We start from the raw sequence: 8,766 nt of genomic DNA, 5'->3' as shown, positions 1-8,766 counted from the left end.
CTGTGCTTGTCACCTGGTTTGCTTTCCATATTGGTCTGCTGGCTGGCTTCCAGTGCTGACTACGGCTTTGCCCGTCAGGCTGAATCTAGTTCCGACTCTGGCCATCACGCTGGTCTGTCTCTGGCTCTGGTTGTCCAGAGTGACCTCCCTCCGGCGCTGTTCAGCAGGCCTAACCTTCATTCAGTTGTTCATTGTGCCTGGTTATGATTTGAGCTGTTGACCTGGCGGCCTGGCACTAGCTCTGACCATCGAGCTTCTCTTACTGACGCGCCTGACCTAAGGGTGGTGCGGCCATGATCCTGGTTTTCACTTTCTTCTGCATCAGGCTGTTGGGGATTTGCTGTGATCCGGCCCTGGCTATCGCTTCTTGCCTAGCTCCTGCTTCGGCCATCGAACCTTGCTTAGTGCCGGCCTTAGTTCTTCGGCCAGCTCCAGCCATCGAACCTTGCTCAACTATGGCTCCAGCCATTGGGCCTTTGCCTAGCTTCGGCTCCAGCCAGAGAGCCTTGTCTAGCTCGAGCCTTTCCTGGCTCTGGCTCCTGCTGTCGAGCCTTGCCTAGCTCCAACTTCTTCTATCGAACTTTGCCTAACTACAGATTTGGCAGGAGAGCCTGGTCAAGTCCTGGATATGACCAAGGAGCCTTCCCACCTTCGGCCCCATCCATAGAGCCCTGCCTAGCTCCAGTTACATCCATAGGGCCTTGCCCAGTTCCAGTTCTGGCCATAGAACCTTCCCTTGCTCCGGCTTGGGCTGTTCAGCGTGACCTAGTTTCATCTTCGGACCCCGAGCCTTGCCTAATTCGGGATATGGCCGTTGTTTCTGGCCTACTTGCGTCTCCAGAGATTAAGTTTTGGCCGCAGCCGAGCCCGACTTGGCTGTGGCTATCACGCATGGCCTAGTTCTGTCTTCGGCTGGTGGGCCATGGCCAGCCCCCCCTGCTTCCGGCTTTAGCTAGCGTTTCCTTCCCTGACTGTGTGCCTGGCTTTTCGGGCTTGCTTCCCTGGTTCCGGTCATGCCCCTGGGGGCTGGCTCTGATTTTTGGTCTCTTTAAGCTTTGCTCCGATGGTCTGCCTGTTGTTCTTGGCTACAGTGTGGTCTGCCGTGTTTGCAGACTTTGCAGCAGTTCGCCGGTGAGTCTGGCTCTGGCTCTGTCCAGGGGACACGTCCGTCGCACCGGACTCTGTCCCTGTGGACCATGGGGTCTTCTCTGTCTTAAAACCCTTTCCTTTCTCCAGGTCCGGGGTGTAGCTTGGTTGAGTGCTGGTTTCACCTGGGATGCGCTACTCCTTCTGTGGTCTCCTTTTTGAGCATACTCTCTGGTAGTTCAGGAGGGTGCTCACCATACCCAGCTGCCAGCTTGGAATTTTTTCCTCTCTCTGTTTGTTCTCAGATGCCTTGGCGGCCCTTTTCTGCTGCTCTGTGGCTGCGGCTAGAGATGTTCCCTTGCCTTGCACCTTTCCTGTTTGTTGGTCCTGGCCCTGTCTGTCTCTCTGTTGTGGGCCTAGCTGTGGCAAGGGAGTTCCCTTAGGTTCCTTTGTTTGGTTTTTGTTGCAAATAGAAAAGAATACCAAACATGCTACAATTACCATTTCAGATGTTTTCCTCCTGCAGAAGTGGTGGAGGAGGAGCCTATATGGGCTTCCTAGCAGCAGGAGAGGGCTTACATGTTTGATTTCCTCTTTCTTCTTTCACTGCTTTGGTATCAATAATACTGAGGTTAAGGTGGCTTCACTTGTCCACATATAGTAAAGCTCTGAAGTTCTCACTATCACCACCTGCTGGTAGAGGGACATAACCCACTCATCTCTGGATTGATCTGTTGGGACTAATGGAAAGAAAATTATCAGGTAAGGACTAATTTTACTATAACCTAGTGCCATTCCAAACAAAATTTTGAAGATGAGGGTAGTGGTTTTGACCATCAATCGTACTTTATTTGGGAGCCAGTGTAATCTGAGGAATAACGGAGTTACTCTATCATACTTTGATACCCTGAAAATCAAGCAGGCTGCTGTGGTTTGAACTATCTTTAGCATTTTAATCACCCTACTACCCATAAATATTGCATTGCAGTAGTAAATTTGTAATAGTAACATTGTTTGTACTAACATTTGGAAAGATTGATTTGTGAAATAGTCTCTACCTTTCTAATTTCCAAAGGATCTTAAAACTTTTGACTATGACAGCAGACACTTGAGTTTCAAAGGATAAGTGCTGCTGGGTTTCGATCGGGTAGTTAATTTGAACCTCCTTTTATCAAGCCACACTAGCGGCGGCCACAGGGCAAGGCCGACGGAGCCCATACAAATGAATGAGCTTTGTCAGCATTACCGCACCAGCAGTTGCAAGGAGGCCTTGGTTAATTATGAAATTAGGATAGGAAATGTGGAAATTTTGTCTTATCTGTATTCAATTTAAGTTTAAATGTTGTGGCCTGTGTTTCCATCACATCTAGGCCCAGTTTAATTTTACAGGAGTCCAAAAACAACAAGGCAGTTGGTCCACCAAATCCAATACAGAAGATAAAACAACGAGGCAGACCTTGTAAAAAAACACAGTCTTTATTAGTAGATTAAAAGCTCCCAGATATTTAACATGTTTCGCTACAATCACAGCATTCTTTCGAGAGACTGTTCCCAGAATCTAGCTTTCTATGTTTTAACAGCCAGACCAGTCTGGCTATTTTTGGAGTTGTAAATCAGCTGGTGACCCGCTGCCCCTGATGCAGCCATTTTTATACTGGCAAAACATGGCCATGTCGGCCATTTTATGTTAAATATCTGGGAGCATTTTATCTACTAATAAAGACCTTGTTTTTCACACAGTCTGCCTCATTGTTTTATCTTCCAATTTAATTGTGTCCAATATTTCCGATAAGTCATTTTAAAAGGAGTATAAATAGTAACATTTATTTATTTATTGCATTTGTATCCCACATTTTCCCACCTTTTTGCGGGTTCAGTGTGGCTTACAATATGAGTTGAATGTTGGAAATACAATTTGTTACAGATAGTTATGGATTACATTGTGCAGAGTTATGCAAAACAATCGAGGTGTCGTTAAGGAATGTAACAATGGAACACAAACATTGAAACTTTGGAAGGAAACAATGGGAGCTTAGAGGGCGATAAAAAGGCATGAAGGCGTATGGTATATATCTTTCTGTGAGTAAAGGTATGAGTGATGTGATAATACGGGAATGAGAGTCCAGAGGTGAATGTACGATGCATTAGTGAACAGTAAGTGTGGACTTTGTGTGCATAATTGAAAGGATTGAATCTCATCATTGCTAGTTTCATTTCCAATGGGGGCCATCATGACATTGAACAAAATTGGGGAAATAGGAGAACTCTGGGGAACTCCGCATTCAAATGGCCGTGGACTCGAGATAACATTGATTGACATTGACATTGGTGGCTTTGAGCACTCACTGGCAAGAAGTGTATCAGTTCCGGTTTCATTTAAGACTTCATTTACATCGTTTTTCAGCTTTTAAGGTTGCATTGAAAACATTTCTATTCCTGGAGTGAGGAATTGAGACAGTTGAGATTTAAGGGTGGCTGTTAACTGAACGCTGTCAGAGCACAGATTGGACTGCATTAATGGGCCCTTTTACTAAGCTGCGTTAAAGGGGGACCTAAGCTGCTAGCGGCAGTGGCCATTTTTGCCGCACGACAGGGCCCCTTTTACCGCAGCGGTTAAAAATAGTCTAAAATGAAATGGCCATGCGGTAAGTTCACACTTGCCACGCGACCATTTCAGGGGGAGGGGGACCGCTTACTGCCACCCATTGAGGTGGCGGTAAGGGCTCCAGCGGTAACCGGACAGTGCAGTGCGCGATGTTGCCCAATTACCACCAGGTAACTCCCTAGTTGTGGAAATAGTGCACACTGGGGGTGAAACTAATGCCGTCACCTGCGTTGGACCAGTGATAGCTCTGGGTTGCCCCTGTATGATGTTTTTTGTTGCAATAGATGTGAGCTGTTTGTTGTTACTATTTTAAGTAATTGTTTTGTTTACTGTTGTAGCTGACTTTTAATATGTGTGTAATGGATTATGTTTGTTTTTTGTAATCCACCTAGAATCCGCAAGATAGAGCGGAAAATAAATGTTATTAAATAAAGAAAATAAAAATAATAATTACTGAATCGTGCAGAAGATGCTGTTCCATCTGATCTGACAGTCTACAGTTAAAATCTTCTCACGTTTTTCTTTAAGTTTCTGGCTCAGCTTTGATGATTTCCTTAATTGGCCCACCAGATGACAAACTTTTTCAATGATTTCTGAATACTGGTTGCTTCTAACGACATCCTTAGCAACTAACTTTAACGAATGAGCCAAGCCTAGAAACTTTCGACATGCTGTGTTTTGAGGAAAATTAAGCAAAGTTTCATTTCCACTTTGCACAGCTAGGCTTTCATCTGTTTAATTGTCTTAATCTTTTGATTGCTCGAACCATATTGGATCCATTATCGGATATGACCAGCATTACTCTGTTAATAATAATTCCCTTTGTAATAAATAAGTCACAGACCTCAGTGGCAACTCGTTTACATAAGTACAAAGTATTGTCATAGTGGGACAGATTGAAGGTCCATCAAGCCCAGCATCCTGTTTCCAACAGTAGCCAATCCAGGTCACAAGTACCTGGCAAGATCCCAAAAACGTACAATACATTTTATGCTGCTTATCCTAGAAATAAGCAGTGGATTTTTCCCAAGTCCATTTTAATAATGGTCTATGGACTTTTCCTTTAGGAAGCCATCCAAACCTTTTTTAAACCCTGATAAGCTAACTGCTTTTACTACATTCTCTGGCAACAAATTCCAGAGCTTAATTTTCTCAAGGGCAAACTGCTCTTGGCTTGCCTTGCCTCCTCACTGGTCCCTATAGGCCTCTAACACTTAGTAATTTAGTCTTTTAATATTTTAGTACTCTAACTTAGCTTCATGTTGAGAACTTTTATAAATTTTTAAAGCATTCTTTGTATTTTTCATAAAAAGCCTTTAAACTAAGGACTTATCTTAATGAGTTGATGGATTTCCTCAGCATGCATTTCACTTTCTCTAACATGTTTTGATGCTGATTCAAACATTTTGTTTTATTTTAATGGATCCTGAAAAAAAAAACATATAAAAAGTGCCATCTTTATCAGTTAAAATGCTAGTCAGAATTTAGAAATAAAGTAAAAACTGAACTATAATAGAAATTTTCTGACTGACATAAATACATTTTTGAAACTATTATTTTACTGGAATAGATGTTCTTACAGCTGTTGAATGCATTTGTTTACTTTAGTAGATCTCAAAAAGCATAATCAAAATATAGACAGTATTATTTAAAATATGAAACACAATTTAGAAAATTTTTATCTGAATTTTTAAAAGATGCAAAGGATGAGAAATGAAGCATATTTGCTCGTTCAGACTTTGGATTGGTAGCTTTCAGCATGCTGCGAAGGGTTAATCAATGACTGTCACCGGGTATCCACCGGTTTTTGTGAGAAAATCAAAAACTTTCTCCAGACAACACAGGTGTTTTGCTGAGCCCTCAAGCCAAAACCCAGATCTTGTAAAACCACTCACTTTTTCAGGCTGTTTTTCTGCTTCTACTCCTCAAGTACTGATGACACTTTATAAGCCTTTGTAGGGTTGGTAGAGAGATGAGGATTTTTCCCTGATAATATTTGGCCACATTCCACAGTGTCATTCTTTCTAAGAATAATTTATTTGGATTTTGCTCACACCTTTTTCAGTAGTAGCTCAAGGTGAGTTACATTTAGGTACACTGGATATATCTCTGTCCCAGGAGGGCTCACAACCTAAGTTTGTACCTGAGGCAATGGAGGGTTAAGTGACTTGCCCAAGATCACAAGGAGCAGTGGTGGGATTTAAATTGGCTACCTCTGGATGTCAAGACCAGTGCTCTAACCAGTAGGCCACTCCTCCACTGGCAACATTCCATGTAGAATCTTCAATATTTATTTTATTTAGATTTTGCTCACACCTTTTTCAGTAGTAGCTCAAGGTGAGTTACATTCAGGTAAACTGGATATTTCTCTGTCCTAGGAGGGCTCACAATCTAAGCTTGTACCTGAGGCAATGGAGGGTTAAGTGACTTGTCCAATGTAGATGGGGTATTAAAAAAAAAAAATAAATAAAATGCTGGGTGTCCCCTATAAAGGAGCCATCCTGGGTCTGCTAGGGCTGCCCCGGGGTCTGCTGGCACTTTGGGGGATTTTACATGCAAATGATGTGAAATGGTGCCTGTTTATGGTTTAAAAAAAATAGAACAAGGATTGGATTCAGGAAAATGTGACCTGGATGGTGGCCCAATTTTTATTAAAAAGTGTAATGTAATTTATCGTGTCTTTTGTATGGAAATCCATTTTCTCCATACACTTTAATGGGAAAATTTGATTTCAAAATGGAGTTTGTGAAAAGTTTACAAACTATAAAAGTTGTTTCACCTGCCACAAGCTAGCGTCTTATTGGTGCTGCTAGGTCAGATGGCCAAGCTGCAGTCCTGTTACTAGGGGAGACAGAGCTGGTGACCGCGGTTGCCAGATGGGCGGTTTTCCTGCCCAATTGGGCGGCTTTTTGCAACCCGCTGTGGGAAATTTTTCACCGCTGCGGGTTACGGTTTTTTTGGGCGGGTTTTGTTTTGGTTTGGCGGGGGTTTTTTCAAGGCCGGCTGCGGGTTTTTATCCCCACGGGGGCGTGGTTAATGCCGTTGGGGGTGGGGTTAATGCCGTCAGGGGTGGGGGTTAATGATGTTGGGGGTGTGGCTAATGATGGCAGGGGCGGGGTTGATGACAGCAGGGGTGGAGCTGATGACGGCGGGGTGGAGCTGATGACGGCAGGGGCGGGGTTGATGACAGCGGGGGCGGGGTGTGAACTTTTTGGCGGGTTTTTGATTGGGTAATCTAGCAACACTGCTGGTGACAAGGTCAGAGGAACTGAAGACACAAAGAAGGACAGACCTGTGTGTGAAAGGTGCTGTGCCTGGGTGTGAGTGAGAATTGATTTATACAGGAGAGAGAGCTTAAATAAAGAGTTGTCTGATACAAGGTGAGAGGAACTGAAGACACAGGAGAGACAGGACCGGTATGAGAGGTGCTCTGTCTGTGTGCTTGGAAAATTGAGTGTGGATGAGAAGGAAACCCTCAAGAGAGTATAATTTGACTATCAGAACACCTAGTGATACAGCGAGAGTGGAATTCAGTAAAGCTGAGAGACTGAAGGTACAGGGGAGATATACCTGCATGAAAGATGCTCTGCCTGTGTATGTATAAGAGACAAGCTGATAACCACAGCACACCTGACTGGCACTGAGGGAGTGCATATGTGTTAATTTGCTAAGTGGTTATACAGAAAGGCTTGCCTGAGTTTGAAATAGGCTATAAGCTGCTGGTAACAAGCAAAGGTGGCTAGTGGCAGTGAGTGTGCATGAACTCTGGTGTGTTTCCACTGACCTGCTGCGGAGCAGGGTTGTGACTACAGTGCACCTGACTGTAGTGAGAATCTGTGCTGATTAAGAGATTGGATGAGACTGTTGTCCTTGGTGGAACCACTGCTTAATAGAGCATTGGTGTAAAATGTGTGGAAAATGAGCCTGACATCAGTGAGGTGTAAGAAATAAAAAAACAAATTTTGGTAAGATTGAAGTTTCTTACTAAATGATTTTTGTCAGAAGTATGAAAGGAATGATTGACCCTAAGGTGTGTCAATATAAGCAGAACAGCGTTCCTCATTAGGCAGGGAAAAGTAACAAGGCAGGTTCTGCAATAGGGAATATTAATTATCTGTTGATTTAATCTAGGTAGGTTGGCCACAGTTTTGAAAGTAACAAAAATCCTTATAAAAATTCCCACAAGATAGGGAGACAGGGTTTCAATTTCTTTTGGTTAACCAGAGTACAGGTATAGAGGCTGTTGGGCAACGCAGGAGGACCATCGCAGGAGCGACACGTGCACCAACTACCACAAAAGACCAAAGTTACCATCATACAAGAAAGGTCTACAGAGCAGCTAAGTGTTCCAGCCACCATCTCTTTCAGTAATTTAAGGGACTATGTATAAATATGGGTACTTACCTGATTGCTGAGAGTAGTCCATAAACCAGCTGAGTCACTTCAAGTAAAAATTTGGGTTCTGAAACAAAGAATTGAACACAAAGAATCAATTCCCCTGGTTAAGTGTATGAAAACTGGTGAAGGTTTGGGTAAAGAGAGGAAAAATTGATTAATGTACCTATCTGATGTGTTAAGTTGTGGTTTGAATAGAAATTGATCGCTTCACAGCGTATGTTTTCCTGAAATTATACAAGAGTTGAAAGTTACTGTGAGCTGAACTTATTTGTTATTATCAAACATTCATTGCACTTTAAAACCCTCTTGTGCAATAAATTATTTAAATCCAACATTTAGTGTGCAAAATTGTCATCATTAAAATTTTGTAACATCTGTAGGGAAATTTGTTTAACATCTTGAATTGCACATTGTATAATATACAGAATTTCCCCATCTTTCTTTGTACCTTCCCTAAGTGGTGTGTGTTTAGCCAGCGTGATTTTATTATTGTACCACCCTCTTTTATGAACCTCACCCATAGGGGAGCTACACCAAGATCATGAGAACCAGCAGTGGGAGTTGAACTGGCCACCTCTGGATTGCAAGACCAGTGCTGTAACTACTAGGCCACTCCTCCACTTTTGTATTGGTTGTGCCGGTGCTTCTCATTAATGCCACAAGTATGTTGTCATAAA

The 8,766-nt window shown here is 43.0% G+C and overlaps 1 protein-coding gene across 1 annotated transcript in view; it reads left to right on the top strand.

The window, feature by feature from the left end:
* LOC115462937 (zinc finger protein Xfin-like) overlaps positions 1-8,766 on the top strand; it is a 117,252-nt gene that overhangs the window by 64,740 nt on the left and 43,746 nt on the right. The gene's annotated exons all lie outside the window — the stretch shown is intronic.

This window comes from Microcaecilia unicolor, chromosome 1 (assembly GCF_901765095.1).
Source record: "Microcaecilia unicolor chromosome 1, aMicUni1.1, whole genome shotgun sequence".
NCBI lineage: Eukaryota > Metazoa > Chordata > Amphibia > Gymnophiona > Siphonopidae > Microcaecilia > Microcaecilia unicolor.
The sequence above is the reverse complement of the archived record's forward strand: the minus strand, read 5'-3'. Positions and strand labels throughout refer to the sequence as shown.